Here is a 15,886-nt window from a genome sequence, read left to right as displayed (position 1 = left end):
TCGCCACCTCCAAGCGATTTCCGGCTTTCTACTCCGCCATTTTCTGGGCTTATTTTGAAGATTCCGTTTGAATCTTCATCTTCTTCACTTACTTTCAAGAGCTTCCTGGGTTTTTGTCTTCATCCATGGCGGATTCTGATTCATCTCACTCCCATGTCCCCCAAGCTATTGCCCGTCCCTCTAGGGCCAGCCGAGGTAAAAAATCTCTTGTACATTCCTCAGTTATTTCTCTTAGGGATCTTTTAACCGAATTCGGGCAAGCCTTTCCTAATATGTTACATTTAGATGCATATAATTATCCTTCTAGATTTGGTCCAGATCAAGTAGGTACCATAGCCCGCCTTTTTGGCATTTCTCACCCTTATAGGGTCGAGGCTCCAGGCCCAAATGATAGGGCCTGCTACCCAAAACCTGGGGCCATTCGGGTCTATAAGGAAACCTTCTATGCTGGTTTTCGCCTACCTCCTCATCCTTTTGTTTTTCGCCTTTTGGCTGAGGCCCGAGTCTGTTCGACCCAACTCACACCCAACTCTTGGCGTTTTATTCACTGTTATATGGCCCAATCTCGTAAACACGGTTTTGAGCCAAATGTTTGTGTCTTTCGTTATTTATTTAAATTTATAAATGCTTCTGAGGACCAAGGATGGGTCAAAATAGTTCATAGATCCTTGGCTCATTCCTGCTTTATTTCTGGCACCAATCCCGACTCGTATCCAACATGGAAGAGTGAGTGGTTTTATATATTTCTGGATTCCGAGGAGGGTTGGGACCATTTTTTCAGGCCCAACTTCTCAAAAAGTATAGACGGGTCTTTAAGAGACCTAAAATTGGGGATAGATGAGGATGCGGCCATCAAGGCCATTACTGCTGATAACTTGCACCATTGCGCTCTCATCCTTTCAGAGGGTAATTTGCAAGGTTTAGGTCTAAGTGACCTTGGTCCCGAGGGTATTTCTTTCCCCTTTTTGTTCCATTTCCTCCATTCTCTATTTGTCCTTTTTCTTACGTGCTCGTATTTGCCTGCAGCTAGGGCCGCTTTGGATACGATCTTCAAGAAGCGGGAGGCCCGTGCCGCCAAGGGCTCTGCTGTTGAGACCCACCGCGACAAGCGGGTTAGGATTGGTGACGGCCCTTCAGTCACGGTTCAGGAGGCCGTCCCTACCTTTTTATCCCAGAGGCCTCCTAGCCTTGATGAAAATACCTCTCCCTTCACCGGCACTTGGGGCCTTCAGAGGAGGGACATGGTGGTAGGGAGTTCCGAGGCTGCCGCCGTTTGGTCTCAGAGTGTGATCACGCCTCGTGATAGGGCTGAGATCGTAGAGTCTTCTGATGACCTACAGATTGAGCGTCTGGGTGCTCAGGCCGTGGCTTCTGTAAGCCTCTTCCTTTTTTAACTGTTTTTTTTATTACTTACTGTACTTTGATATGTTCGTGCAGATGAATACCTATCTCCAGGCTGCCCTTCACAATTTGAAGGATGTGAGGACCAGCCTAACTATTGCTGAGAGGGACAGGGATAGGTACCTCAAGGCTTCCGAGGCCAACTTCACTCGTTTCCGTGAGGTAGAGAAGGAGCTGGCGGACGAGAAGGAGAAAGTTCGTAAGCTGGAGCTGGATGCTCAAAGGGCCCGAGCTGAGGTGATAGCTGAGTATAAGGCATCTCAGGACTTTCAGGATGTCCTAAATGCTGAGTACGATGCTAACTTCCCGGAGACCTTTTCTAGCTGTTGGGAGCAGATAGTAGAGGAGATTGGGAAGAAGATTCCGGAGGTGACTCTCACTGCCTATCCAGTCCCTGATATTCCTGGGAAAGAGCCTCTTCTTGATGATATCCCTCTTTCTCCTATTCTTGCTTCTTCTCCTGAGGCCGCAGCTGTTTCTCCTCGAGGTGCTGATCCTGTTCCAGTTCCTTCTTTTGCTGCCGATGAACGAAACATCGATGATGACTTCTTCAAGGATCTTTGAGTATTTTGTTTTTCTTGTTTGGCCCATTGTGGCTTTCTATGTATTGACTTAATCGTATCCAGAACTTATTACCCTTCGGGGCTTATATTTTATATGTTGCTTTTCTTGCCTCTTTCTGTTTTGACTTTACAATCTTAATATGCATCTGAATCTTAAACATCCTTGGATTTCAAACTCTTTAATATGAAGTCGGTTTTTCAAAACCTTACATAGCATGGGTTTGACCCTAATTAATAATAACTAGACAATGTAAATTCTACTGGAATATAAAATCCTACGCAAACAAAGCTTCCAGGTGCTTTTAAACCTACTTGTCACAATGACAAGTGAGAATCGTACTTCGCCTATCTTACACGTAGTAAACCTTCAGGTTTTGTGCATGCCAGGTCCTCGGGACTTCAAAACCATCCATAGTTTCCAGCTTGTAGGTTCCTCAACCCTGAACGCTCTTGACTCTGTACGGCCCTTCCCAATTTGGGGCTAGCTTTCCTTTATGTCCGACACCAGAAGCCTCTATTTTTCTCAAGACTAGATCACCTTGTTTGAAAAACCTCTCTTTAACCCTTAGGTTGTAGTAGAACGAAACCTTTTTCTGATACTCTACTATCTTTGCATGTGCCTTATCTCGCACTTCATCAATTAAGTCCAGCGCCAACCTTTGCCCTTCCTCATTTTCCCCAGCATTGAAAGCTTGAATTCTTGGAGAAGAATGTGATATCTCCATGGGAACCACTGCTTTCTGCCCCATATGCCAACATGAAGGGAGTTGCTCCAGTCGTGACTCTACAGGTAGTTCTATAGGCCCATAGTATTGGAAGTATCTCATCCACCCAATTATTTCTTGACTTCCCGATCCTCTTCCGTAGTCCATCCAGGATTATCCGATTTGCTACCTCCGCTTGCCCATTGGCTTGCGGGTGAGCCACAGAGGTAAATCGTAACTCAATTTCATTTTCTTCACAATACTTCTTGAATTCCTCATTGTTGAATTGTGTTCCATTGTCAGTGACGAGGATACGGGGAATCCCATATCGGCACATAATGTTTTCCCACAGGAATTGTGCAACCTGCTTAGTTGTGATTTTGGCCAAGGGCTTGGCTTCAATCCACTTAGTGAAATAATCAATGGCTACAATCAGAAATTTCCTTTGTGCTGTGGCCATAGGGAAAGGCCCTAGAATATCCATCCCCCACATAGCAAAGGGGATTGGGGAGTTGATAGAGGTCAGCATCTCGGGGGGGTTGTCTAACAACTGGTGCATGCTTCTGACAGCGATCACACTTCTTTACATATTGTTTGGCATCAGCCATCATTTCTGGCCAATAAAAGCCTGAACGGGTTATCTTATGAGCTAAGGCCCTGCCCCCCCAAGTGTTGTCCACAAATACCTTCATGCACTTCCTCAAGAGCCGAGCGTGCCTCATCGGGCCTGAGACACCTCAAGTAAGGAACCACGAAAGATCTTTTATACAGAATCCCATCTATCAAAGAGTACCTTAGTGCTCGAACAATTAACTTTCGTGCTTCAGTTGCTTCACTTGGCAACCATCCAGTTTGAATGTGAGCCTTAATGGGATCGATCCATGACGCCCCCAGGCCTACGGGAGCCACAAGCTTAACATCTATGCTTCGTGTCTTCAAAACACGGAAGTACACACTTCCTGAACTTTCTTCAATCTCAGATGAAGCAAACTTTGATAGCGCATCTGCTTTAGCATTTTCTTCCCTTGGAATGTGTTCAACATGACATTCATTAAATTGGGTCATCACAGCCCTTACTAGGTGAACATATCTAGCCATCGTATCATCTCTTGCCTCAAATTCTCCCTTTACCTGGGATATGATCAGCTTTGAGTCTCCACGGACCTTTAAGTTTTTTACTCTAAGTGTTCCAGCTAGACCAAGGCCAGCAATCAGGGCTTCATACTCTGCCTCATTGTTTGTGGTTGGGAAGTCTAGCTTCATAGCATACTCAATTAAGAATCCATCAGGGCTTTGCAAAACCAATCCTGCTCCACTGGAGTTTGTTTTTGATGCCCCATCAAAATAGAGAACCCAATATTCTTTATCATCCTTCTCTTTGTCCCCATTATCGACTCCCTTGTCTTGAGGTATGGTATCTTCCTGCCCCCGACTTCTTGGTTGGGTATGGTAAATTCCACCACGAAGTCAGCTAGTGCCTGGGCTTTTATAGCCGTGCGCGGCTTATACTTGAGATCGAACTCTCCCAACTCTATTGCCCACTTAATCAGTCTCCCACTTGCCTTGGGACTGTGAATGATGTTTCTCAGTGGCTGATTTGTTAGCACTTCAATCTGGTGAGCTTGAAAATAAGGACGCAGCTTTTTTGAAGCCATTACCAAGGCTAAAGCGAATTTTTCAATAGTTGAATAATTCAACTCAGCACCATGCAAGATTTTGCTGACATAGTATACGGGTTTCTGGACTTTCAGTTCCTCCTTAACCAACACCGCGCTCAAGGCGTTCTCTGAAACAGCCAAGTACAAGAATAAAACTTCACTCTGAACTGGCTTGGCCAACAACGGGGCCTGGCCCATATATTTCTTTAATTCTTCAAATGCCTTCTGATTTTCCTCACTCCATACAAAGTCTTTAATGTTCTTTAGTGACTTGAAGAATGACAAGCACTTGTCTCCTGACTTGGAGATGAAGCGTCCTAGCGCAGCAACCCTTCATGTGAGCTTCTGAACATCCTTGATAGTTTTGGTGGTTCCATGTCCAGGATCGCCTTTATTTTATCGGGATTAGCCTCAATTCCTCTTTTTGAGACCATTAATCCCAAGAATTTTCCAGATCCTACTCCGAAAGCACACTTCGTAGGATTTAACATCATCTTGTGGTACCTCAGGACCTCAAAAGCTTCCCTTAAATGGGCTATATGATCAGTCTTTACTAGACTCTTGACTAACATGTCATCAACATAAACTTCCATAGTCTTACCAATAAGATCCTTAAAAATTCTATTCACCAACCTTTGATAGGTGGCTCCTGCATTCTTGAGACCAAACGCCATAACAAGATAACAATAAACACCAAAGTCAGTGATAAATGATACCTTAGGAATGTCATTCTTATGCATTTCGATCTGGTTGTATCCGCTAAATCCATCCATGAAACTCAGCATCTCATGTCCAGCAGTGGCATCAATCAAAGTATCAATTCTAGGCAGCGGAAAACAGTCTTTGGGGCATGCATCATTCAGATCAGTGAAGTCTATACACATCCTCCACTTTCCATTAGCCTTCTTCACCATTACAGGGTTTGCTAACCACTCTGGAAATTGAATCTCCTCAACGAAACCAGCCTCTAAGAGCTTTTCTACTTCCTGTTTTATAGCCTCTTGTCTTTCCGGGGCAAAATTTCTTTTCTTTTGTTTCACTGTCTTCCGGCTTGGATCCACGTTTAGCTTGTGAGTAATTAACTCCGGGTCTATGCCTGGCATATCAGCTGCTGACCATGCAAACACATCACTATTTTCTTGCAAAAATTTCACTAACTTCCCTCTAAGGGGCTCCTCTAATGTGGCTCCAATGAAAGCCATCCTCTCAGGATTCTTGGGGTCTAAAGGAACCGAAATCAATTCTTCTGCTGGCCTTCCTCTATTCTCATCATTTTCTCGAACATTCATATCTTCAATAGGAAGAACCTGTCCCCCGACTCCATCTGCCCTCAAAGAGGCCACATAACAGCTTCTAGCCATTTTTTGATCTCCTCTCTCTTCTCCAATCCCGTTTCGGGTGGGAAACTTCATGACTGAATGGTAGGAAGAGGGGACTGCCTTAAAGGCATGTATCCCTGTTCTCCCCATGATAGCATTATAAGTTGAACTAGCCTTTACCACCACGAAATCCAGCATCTGCGTTGCTTGCCTTGGTTCCGTACCTATGGTGGTTGGCAATTTGATTATCCCTTCCACAGGACATTCTACTCCAGCAAATCCATATATCGGCATGTCGGTTGGTGTCAACTGGGAGTCATTATACCCCATTCTTAGAAAGGTGTCGTGGAGCAAGATATCCACAGAAGCACCATTATCCACAAGGACCCTCTTAACCGGGCTATTTCCTATTATCGGCGTTATGACCAACGGGTCGTCATGGGGAAACTTTACACCCTCTAGGTCGGAATCATCAAAATCCAATGTTACTTCTGTCCTGGCCCTCTTCGGGGCTTCTCCAACAATATGCATAACCTCCCTAGTATATGCCTTTCTGGAATTTTTGGACAATCCAGCAGCAGTTGGACCTCCAAAGATCGTGTTTATCACTGGCCCTCGAGGGTGTCGCGGTCCTCCAAAAATTGCATTTATAACCGGCCCTCTGGGTTGGGGATTCCGCCCCTGATCATCTTGGTCCCTCCTACGATATTCAAAGTTCTTCCTTCCATTATTATTTCTGTCCCCTCCATCTCCAGTATACTTGTTCAATCTTCCTTTTCGAATCAAAAACTCAATTTCATCTTTCAATTGCCTACACTCATCGGTGTCATGGCCAACATCTTTGTGAAACCTGCAATACTTGCCCTTATCTAGCTTGGCGGGATCAGCCTTCAAGGGCTTAGGCCAGCGAATATCTCTGTCTTTCTCAATCTCCATCAAAATCTGACTTCTGGGAGCATTCAGCTTAGCGTATTCAGTGAACTTTTGCCTAGGTCCTCCCTTCTTGGGGGTTGAATCAGGGTTTTGTTCGGTTCTAGGATATTTGTCCTTAGCGACATACTCCAAATCAGTTTTTCGTTTCTTGCCTCCAGTGGGCTCATTACTTACTACGGTCTTCCTCATGCTTTCTTCAACCTTGATATACTTCCCTGCTCTCTCTTGGAGTTGCAACATGTTTTCTGGGGGACGTTTGGCCAAGGACATCTTGAAAAACTCATCCCTAGTTCCTTGTTGCAGTGCTATCATGGCTACCTTATCATCAAGGTCTGGGACTTTTAAAGCCTCCTTTGTAAAATGATTCAGGTAGTCTCTCAAAGATTCCTTTGCTCCTTGCACAATACTCATGAGAGATGCTGAACTTTTCTCATGGACTCTCCCACTGATGAACTGCTTAATGAAAGCCTGACTTAACTCCCGGAACGATCCTATAGAGTTTGGGGGCAAGCGACTATACCATCTTTGAGCCATACCCGACAGGGTTTGAGGGAAGGCCCGACACTTTATAGCATCATTAACGGGTTGCAGCAGCAGTGCATTAGAGAATGTCCTAACATGATTTGCGGGGTCTCCCGTGCCATCATAGGCTTTGATAGTGGGCATCTTGAATTTCCTTGAGATATGGGCATTCATTATCTCTTCTGTGAAGGGTGGAGTTGGATCGTCAGGATCTCCAAGGGGAAGGAGATTGCTTGGATCAGTTCTTGGGACAGCAGCCCTTCTTCTTACCGGACCATCCAGGTCTATGATAGGAGGAGGATTTCTCCCCCTAGGAGGTATGTGGGGTCTGGTGGCCTGGTGAGCCTCCAAATCACGCCTCAGCCTTTGGATTTCAGCCTCATGAGCCCTGATCCTTTCCTGCACTACTTGGGGATTCGCCCCTGGGGTGCTTTGGGGGCGTTGCCTTCCATCGGCCATTGGCTCTTTTCCAGGACGCTTCCTTCTCGGGGCCACTTCATCATCCGAAGATTCGAAGTCTCTCTCAGTGTATGGACCAGAAAATTCCCGATCCTCAGGGATAGGACCCAAACCTCGTATATAGGGGGCGACCGCCCTCGTGCTTCGCTTCGCCTAGCATATCCACTTCCTCCAACCTCAGGGTGAAGGGGCATCCCATAAGGGGGGTTAGTAGTAACAATAGTTGAATATTCATACCCGACGGGTCGAGAATTCACAGGTATATGTATTTGTTGAACTTGAGGATTCGTACCTTGAATCGGGGTAGTTGTCCCTTGTAGCTGGGGTTGAGTTGCCCCTGTCTGGGCTTCCTCCTGAGTAGATGCATAAGTTGAATGGGGAGGAACCTCCACGGTTGATGAAATCACCTGGGTTATCTCTGATGGTGTTCCTTCCTCTATAGCTCCAATTGTTCTCCGTGTTCTCGCCATGGTTGTTGTTGTTTCGTCCCACAGACGGCGCCAAATGTTATGGATAAAAAACTAAGGTTATTATTTTCTGTATGTATTACTAAGATTCGGGAGCTCAAGGCCTTTAAAATTGATATATCTTAACATCCGTACGGTTGGATCTTCGAAAAAATCATTTTAAAAATTAATCTTATAAATCGGGAACGAGTCTCGTTGTCTGGAGGGGACTTTTACTAGATTTTTCTAATCCTGATATGCATGATTAATTTCAAATTATTTAATAATTTTTTGATATGGCTAAAATTGACATATCTTAACATCCGTATGGTTGGATCGTCGAAAAAAATAATTTTAAAAAATAATCTTGTAAATCGGGAACGAGTCTCGTTGTCGGGAGGAGTTCTTTTACTGGATTTTTCTAATCCTAACATGCAAAATGGATTTCAAATTTGTTAATAATTTTTTTATAATGACTAAAATTGGCATATATTAACATTCTAACGGTTGGATCGTCGAAAAAAATCATTTTAAAAATTAATCTTGTATACTGGGAATCTCATTTTATAGAGTAATACTTTTACAATGGTTTCCTTAGAACATCATTGTGTAAAGATAAACTAAGACAACACTATTTTTATTATAAACCATTGTGTAAGCAGATCAGCTTTTTTCAATCTAATGGCTAATATCTAATCTCATTTCAATCAAGGGATATCATTCAGACACTTCAGCAATCTAAGTAAAATGTTTACAACCTATCATGGGGTGCCACCTCATCAGGTGGTGCCCATTGAAATTATAAAATAACTATTTTAGACAATTGTTTATTCCGTTATATGAAGGTATCTAAAATAACCCTTCTAAAATCTGTTGTGTGAATTACATAACATAATATCTAAAAGCTTGTATGAGACCAACTAAGACAACACTTTTTTTTAACATAAAACCGTTGTATAAGAATTCATCTATATTTCGATCTAACGGCCGCTATTAAATCTCATATCAATGAAGGGCTCTCATTTTGCCACCTCAGCAATCCTTGTGAATGATTTACCACCTATCACGTGCTGCCACCTCAATACGTGGTACCCATTGAAATTCCTCAGACAACTGTTTCATTCCGGTGTTTGATGGTTTAGAGGACAACCTTTCTGAAAAACCGTTGTCTCAATTACACAATGTAATGTCAAAACCGTTGTCTTATATCCCTATACGTTAACATACTAACAACGGTTTGTAATCGTTGTGTTAAAGAACTATAACAACACTATATTTAAAAACTGTTGTCTGACTCGATGAGAGGATACAACTTGTACAACAGTTTAAAAAATATGGATATCCGTTGTTTGTTCAGGAGCTCACACAACTATTTTTTCTGCAAAATTAGTTCACCGTTTTCTGATTTTTTAGGATGACGGTTTTTTTTAAATGTTATTTGTCAATCGTTGTCTGATTGCAAATTTCTTGTAGTGTCAGAAACAGGGAGAATTTCAGGTGATGAATAGTAGAGTGAATGGACTATTTTTCAAAAAATCAAGGATTGCTATAGGTGGTGGAATAGTAGAGTGAATTGTTGTCCAAGAGATACCTGTACCTTAACAAAACTAAGTCAAATTGACAACCCTAAGTAAGTTGTATTGTTATCTTAGTTTGCATTTTGTAATGTAACATTTAAAGTCTGTAAGAATGTCAAAGAGCAGACTGGAGTCTTTTTCTGTAAATAATATCAAGCCTAAGAATTCTATCTGGAAGAAGATCAAGAAGATCATGCCTCAGAAGAATTATGAAGAAGCTTGGAGTTGAATAAATATGTTTTGAGAAAAATGTTCTAAGTCAAGATCTCTACTAATCACAGATTTAGTGTTATAGAAAAGTTATTCGAGAACTCCAGAATGACTTATAGAGAACTTAGGAAAGCTACTAGAGAAATCAGAGATATCGACAAGCCAAATTGAAGACATGGAGATTGGAGATATCGACAAGTCATTTCTTCACTAGAGAACTCAGGGTTACCGACAAGTCAAAATTCACTAGAGAACTCTGAGTTATCGAAAAGTCAAATTTCACTAGAGAACTCTGAGTTATCGACAAGTCAACAAGTCACTAGAGAACTCAAAGATATCGATAAGCCAAAGTGAAGATATGAAGATGAGAGATCTCGACAAGCTAAATTCTCTTATAGAGAACTCAAAGAACTCTACAAGTCAAATCAACTATGGAGTATTAGAGATCTCGATAAGTCAATATACTTATCGAGATGTCAAGATCTCTATATGCCTAACTGGAGATCTTGAGGTAAAATCTCAAAGTATGAATTGCAAGCCAGTTCAATATCCAAGATTAACAATCAACAAACAATCCAACCAGTTGGATTGACAAGTCTACAAAAAGCAGCTTGAAGAGTGTGCAAGATCAAGGGTGAAGATTAACTGACAAAGAAAGATCAAACTTAACACAGTATACAAAGATATGTTAAGCCAGAAATGGAAAATATACTTTTTCTAAAATGGAATGATTAGTGATAGTTTACTAAAGTGAACATCATCTCTTATTATACACGATGTAAACCAGTAGTTAACTATCATATAAAGTTAACATTGGTCCTTTGTTAGTTGTAACAATTAGATCAGGAAATTTTTGTATTCTCTCAAGAAAGAAGCTAAGCTCTTTATCAACAAAGAGCCTAGAAATTTTGTAGAAAAATGTTCTTAATTTTAATATAAAATTTAGTGAGTTTTGAAAGATCTGTGTTATTCATTGTTGCATGTTTAATTTCAGTCTTAACATATTTTACTACAAGATTTGATTTACTTTGTTCACAACCATAAATATTTCAAGAAAAGAAGAAAAACATAAAAACACACTCACTGAAAGAGATATGTCCTAAGTCCAATCACGTATGAGGATTTAGGAATAACTTTTATATAATCTGTTTTGATTTCATTGATATTAATAAAAGACTTGTTTTGGTTTTTATTACGGGCTCTATCTATTTAAGTATTTAAATAAGATATACCATAGTTTAGAGTAAAGCTTTTTATGGATTATGATGAGATCATAATAGTGAGACCTAAAAGATGATAACTCTAAACTTAAATAGTTCCTGGTCATAGGATTACTAACTGGTAATTAATAATCCGTAAAGATTGGTACATACTATGTTTGCTCCCTTCCGGAGGATGTCTGTTCTCATAGGCATTTGTGTGGTGACACTATAGCTAGTATGTAGGTGCTTATTATAGAATAAGTTCACTGAACATGACTCGCACAGCTGAACAACTGATGGAGTTCACTCACGTGTCAGCAGTTGTTCACATAGTGATAGTTGTACAAGTATCCTTAGACTTGAGGTCATCATAGTCATCTTGTGTAGACTGAACTATGCTTTGGTTTAGTTCTTAGTCTCCAGGGACAATTATTAGGGCTCTACTGGTATAGGAATTTGTACACGAAGATAGTGTATGATCAATAAAGGATCTACCCCTTCCAGTGAAGGAAGAGAATGTCAAAGCTGATCCACTTATGCTAGTTCAGGAATCTCTGGCCAGAGTAAATGAAATTAGAAAGGAGTTTCTAATTTACATAGAACTGAGCATAGTGAATGGGAAAGCATATGATTAAATTAAATAAGCTTGACACAAGATCCATGCCTTGTATTTAATCAGGACATTGGAGGGTAGAAGGAATTGATTGTACGGTAACTATTCACTGACAGATTCTTGGTATTCTAAGCAGTGAATTCATATTATCTGGATAGTCGCGATATGTTGAGAAGCATCACTCACGATGTAGAATAAATATAATTAATCAGTTAATTATATTTAGTGAATTTAATATTCATATAAATAATTAATAAAAGTTTATTATTATTTATTTCTACTATCGGCATAATATTGAACCTACGGGGTCACACCATAAAAGAATATTTTCTTTAATGAAAAATGAGAGAGAGAATTATTTTCTAAATAGTTAAGAAAAAGAAATAATGATTAAAATAGTTTTAATTATTATTAAAGCATTTTATGAAGATAAAATGTGGGGGTTAATATATATAAAGATATATTATAAAACCCTAAGAGAGTCCTATAAATAGAATGAGATGGATGGCTCAAAAAAAAAACTACACACAATTTTGGTTTTGTGAAAACCCTAGCCTCCATCTTCTTCTTCTCTCTCTCCTCTCTCCCAAAACTCCATTTTATAAAACTTAGTTTTATAAAAAAGGTTCATCGAAGCGGATCGTTCTTGGTGGATACCGCTAGAGTGCTTCACACACTGAGGAGCAACTGCTAGCACTCCAATTTCATAAAGCTTCGATTCACGAGGGTATGATTTCGATTCTTCAGTTTTTCCCTTTTATATGTTTTTCTATATGTGCGGGTATATGGTTTTTACGGAATAATTGTTATGTCACGCTTCCGCTCATCCGTAAATTCCTTCATTGGCATTAGAGCTAGGTTCTGCATATAGAGATTCATATAAAAAAATTCAGATTTTTTATGCATGTATGGATTTATTATGATTTTTGCAAGTTTATTTGGATTTAATTATGAATTAATTCGAAATAATTTTTGCATGAGATTTTGACTACTGATCTGGGATCTATAAGTGTTGTAGATCATCTAGATATTTTTTTCATAATTTTGTGATGTGTAGATTATTTGTTATGAATTTTAAAAATTGTTTTAATTAAAATTCATAAATAATTATGCATGTGATTAATTATGATTAAAATTTGCACAAGGACCCATGGCTGATTTGGTATTTTTCTGCTACTCCCTGATTTAAGAAATCATATTATTTGATTTTATTAATTATTAATTAAATGTTAATTAATTATTAATAATAAAATTAAAATAATAAATTAATAAAGAGTTATTAATAAGGGAGTAAGGGAAAGGGGGATTTACTTTCTATTTTTTGTAACAACAAGAAAAGACCAACAGACACGGCAAGGAAAAAAAAATTGCAAAAACCTGCTACGGCTGTGCAGGCCGCGTGCGCTTGCACGCGGGGAAGGGGTGTGTTGCGCATTCTGTGAATGCGTTACACACTGTTGCGCATTTACGGAATGTGTTACACGCGTAAATGGCTCAACAGTGTTGTAACGCATTTACGTACATGCGTTATAGCCCGTATGTCCACATTAAATTTGATTTTTTGGGATGTTTCGTAACTCCGTTTTGGGTGTGCAAATATATCTGTGGATTCGTTTTTTCCGAGACGGATCTAATGGAGTGGTCAAATATTTTTCATATAAAAGTTTTGAACTGTTTATATTCCCGAAAGTGTTTTTAAAGCATGTTTTAATTGTTTTAATTGCTTTTAAATGCTATAATAAATCCATACATCATTATATCAATGTGTGACATGATATTAATTGCATGCTTACTTGTTTATTTATTTTTATATATGAGATATATGCCTGTGTTTACCATGCGATGATAGATTTAGGTGAACTTAAATCAATATAAGGCGTGCTCTAGAAAATCTAGAATAGGAATCGTTTCTTGCCTTGACAATAATATTATGAATACAATCATGAGATTCTTGTGTTTATGAAACACGTAATTAAATATGAATTTTCAATTTTGAGAGGAAGGATGATTCTGTCAACAACAGATTTCTATCTGTAAGAAAGGGTTATTAAGTGACGCCTCTTGACAATGCTCCACCCGATCTGGGAATCATCTTATTATCGATTATTGATTTGAAATAATTAATTTAAAAGGAAGAATCTCTTATAATATGATTAGGATTGTAACGTAATATAATCCCTCTAAAATTAAATAGTATCAAGTAGTAATTGGCCAATGACACAACGGGCTTGTGTCGGTCATGGCCTTCCAACATGATAGAAAGTGGTTCTTATTTTTAAATCATTGTCGTTCGTGCTAACAAGCCGAGGGCTTGGATTTCGAATAAGGAATACTGTCTATTACATAGAGATGTGTACATTAAATTAGAATCTAAAGGTCGTTACGTGCTGCAGCCGTGGGCCCGTTGGAGACTGATTCAATTGTACGGAATATTGGGTCTAGACTTGACTTAGAATATTGAGTTTGTCATTCCACAACCGTGACTCAAGTATTCAGAGGCTAAAGTTGATTAGGGAATAACATAAGATGTAATTGACAAGAGTTATCTGCCTATTGAACATTACATGGCGGTTCAGCCAAACAGCCGAGGTTATGTGATGGAATGTAGGATCCCTATTCCCACTAGCATTATGAATGCTTAATTTTTCACGTAGGGGGTTGAATAAATTAGATGAACTAGTGGGAGCCACTTATGAATAAAGACCCGACTCATATAGTGTTTGAAATGAAATTGAATATTTTCTAAGTGTTGTTATGTGTTTATCATTCACAGATTTACTATATTATGTCTTCTGCACTATCACTCAGGAGCATACTAGATGCTCACAAGTTGACTGGTCCTAATTTTGCTGACTGGCTTCGAAACTTAAGAATTGTTCTCAGGGTTGAGAAGCTGGAATATGTGCTTGACTCACCTAAGCCTACTGAACCTGCTAACGATGCACATAATGATGAACATGTTGTGTATCGTAAGTGGATAGATGATGCAAATGTTGCTCAATGCATCATGCTAGCTTCCATGAACATTGAGCTACAGAAGCAGCATGAGAATATGGATGTTCACACTATCCTTATGCATCTACAAGAGTTGTATGATGTGGCAGGGAGGACAGCATCGAGATATTGAAGGAGCTGTTCGGTTGTAGGATGTCTGAGGGATCATCTGTGAATGACCATGTACTTAAGATGATCAATTTGATTGAACGTCTTGGACAACTTGGTTTTGCCATGGATGGGGAGCTGAGCCAAGACTTGGTCTTGCAATCGCTTCCGAGTTCGTTCTCGCAGTTTGTTGTGAACTTTCACATGAATAAGTTCGATGTCAGCCTGGCTGAACTCCACAACATGTTGAAGACTGCGGAATCGAATTTTCCCCCTAAGAAGAGTTATGTTCTTCTAATTGGTGAAGGTTCCAATCCTAAGAAAAGGAAAAGGAACCCTTCCAAGAAGAAAGTAGGTGAAGAAAAGCCGGTTCCACCAAAAGCTGAAGACCCCAAGAGCAAAGTTGTTTGCTTTCACTGTAACAAGGTGGGGCACTGGAAGAGGAACTGCAAGGTTTACCTTGCAGAATTAAAGAAGAAGAAGGGTAGTGAGACTACCGCTTCTGATTCAGGTATGTTCATGATAGAAGTGAATATGTCATTAAATCAAATTTCTACTTGGGTATTATACCGCCTGTGGTTCTCATATCTGCAATTTGTTGCAGGGACTAAGGAGAAGTAGGACTCTTGAGGAAGAGGAGGTGATTCTACTGATGGGAAATGGAGCAAGAGTTGCTGCTAAAGATGTAATCATTTCATTTACATATGCCTACGGGCAAGACTATTGTTTTAAATAATTGTTATTTTGTTCCCTCGATTGTGAGGAATATATTTCTATTCCCATGTTAGACTTGGCTGGATTTTCATTTATTATTGAGAATAATGAATGTTATATTCTTAGAGATAATATTCTTTATGGACGTGGTACTTAAATAATGGTCTGTATAAATGTGACATAATTTACTTCAGATTGAACAAACTATAAATGAAAAGGGATGATGAAGATCTCACTTCATAGTGGCACTGCAGTCTCCATTTAGTGGACATGGAGAGGGCTGCAGATTTGCTAGGATTGGTACACACAGATGTATGTGGACCAATGTCTACGCAAGCCATGGGTGGATTTTCATACTTCATTACTTTCATAGATGATAGATCTAGATTCGGATATGTGTTTGATGAAACACAGGTCTGATGCCTTTGAAAAGTTCAAAGACTATAAGTATGAAGTGGAGAAA

General features: G+C 39.8%; 1 protein-coding gene across 1 annotated transcript in view; it reads left to right on the top strand.

Annotated features, from left to right (window-relative positions):
* Nucleotides 1–15,886, top strand: part of LOC141690582 (uncharacterized) — a 41,285-nt gene that overhangs the window by 24,672 nt on the left and 727 nt on the right. The gene's annotated exons all lie outside the window — the stretch shown is intronic.

The sequence above is a fragment of the Apium graveolens genome, chromosome 10 (genome assembly GCF_009905375.1).
Source record: "Apium graveolens cultivar Ventura chromosome 10, ASM990537v1, whole genome shotgun sequence".
NCBI lineage: Eukaryota > Viridiplantae > Streptophyta > Magnoliopsida > Apiales > Apiaceae > Apium > Apium graveolens.
The sequence above is the reverse complement of the archived record's forward strand: the minus strand, read 5'-3'. Positions and strand labels throughout refer to the sequence as shown.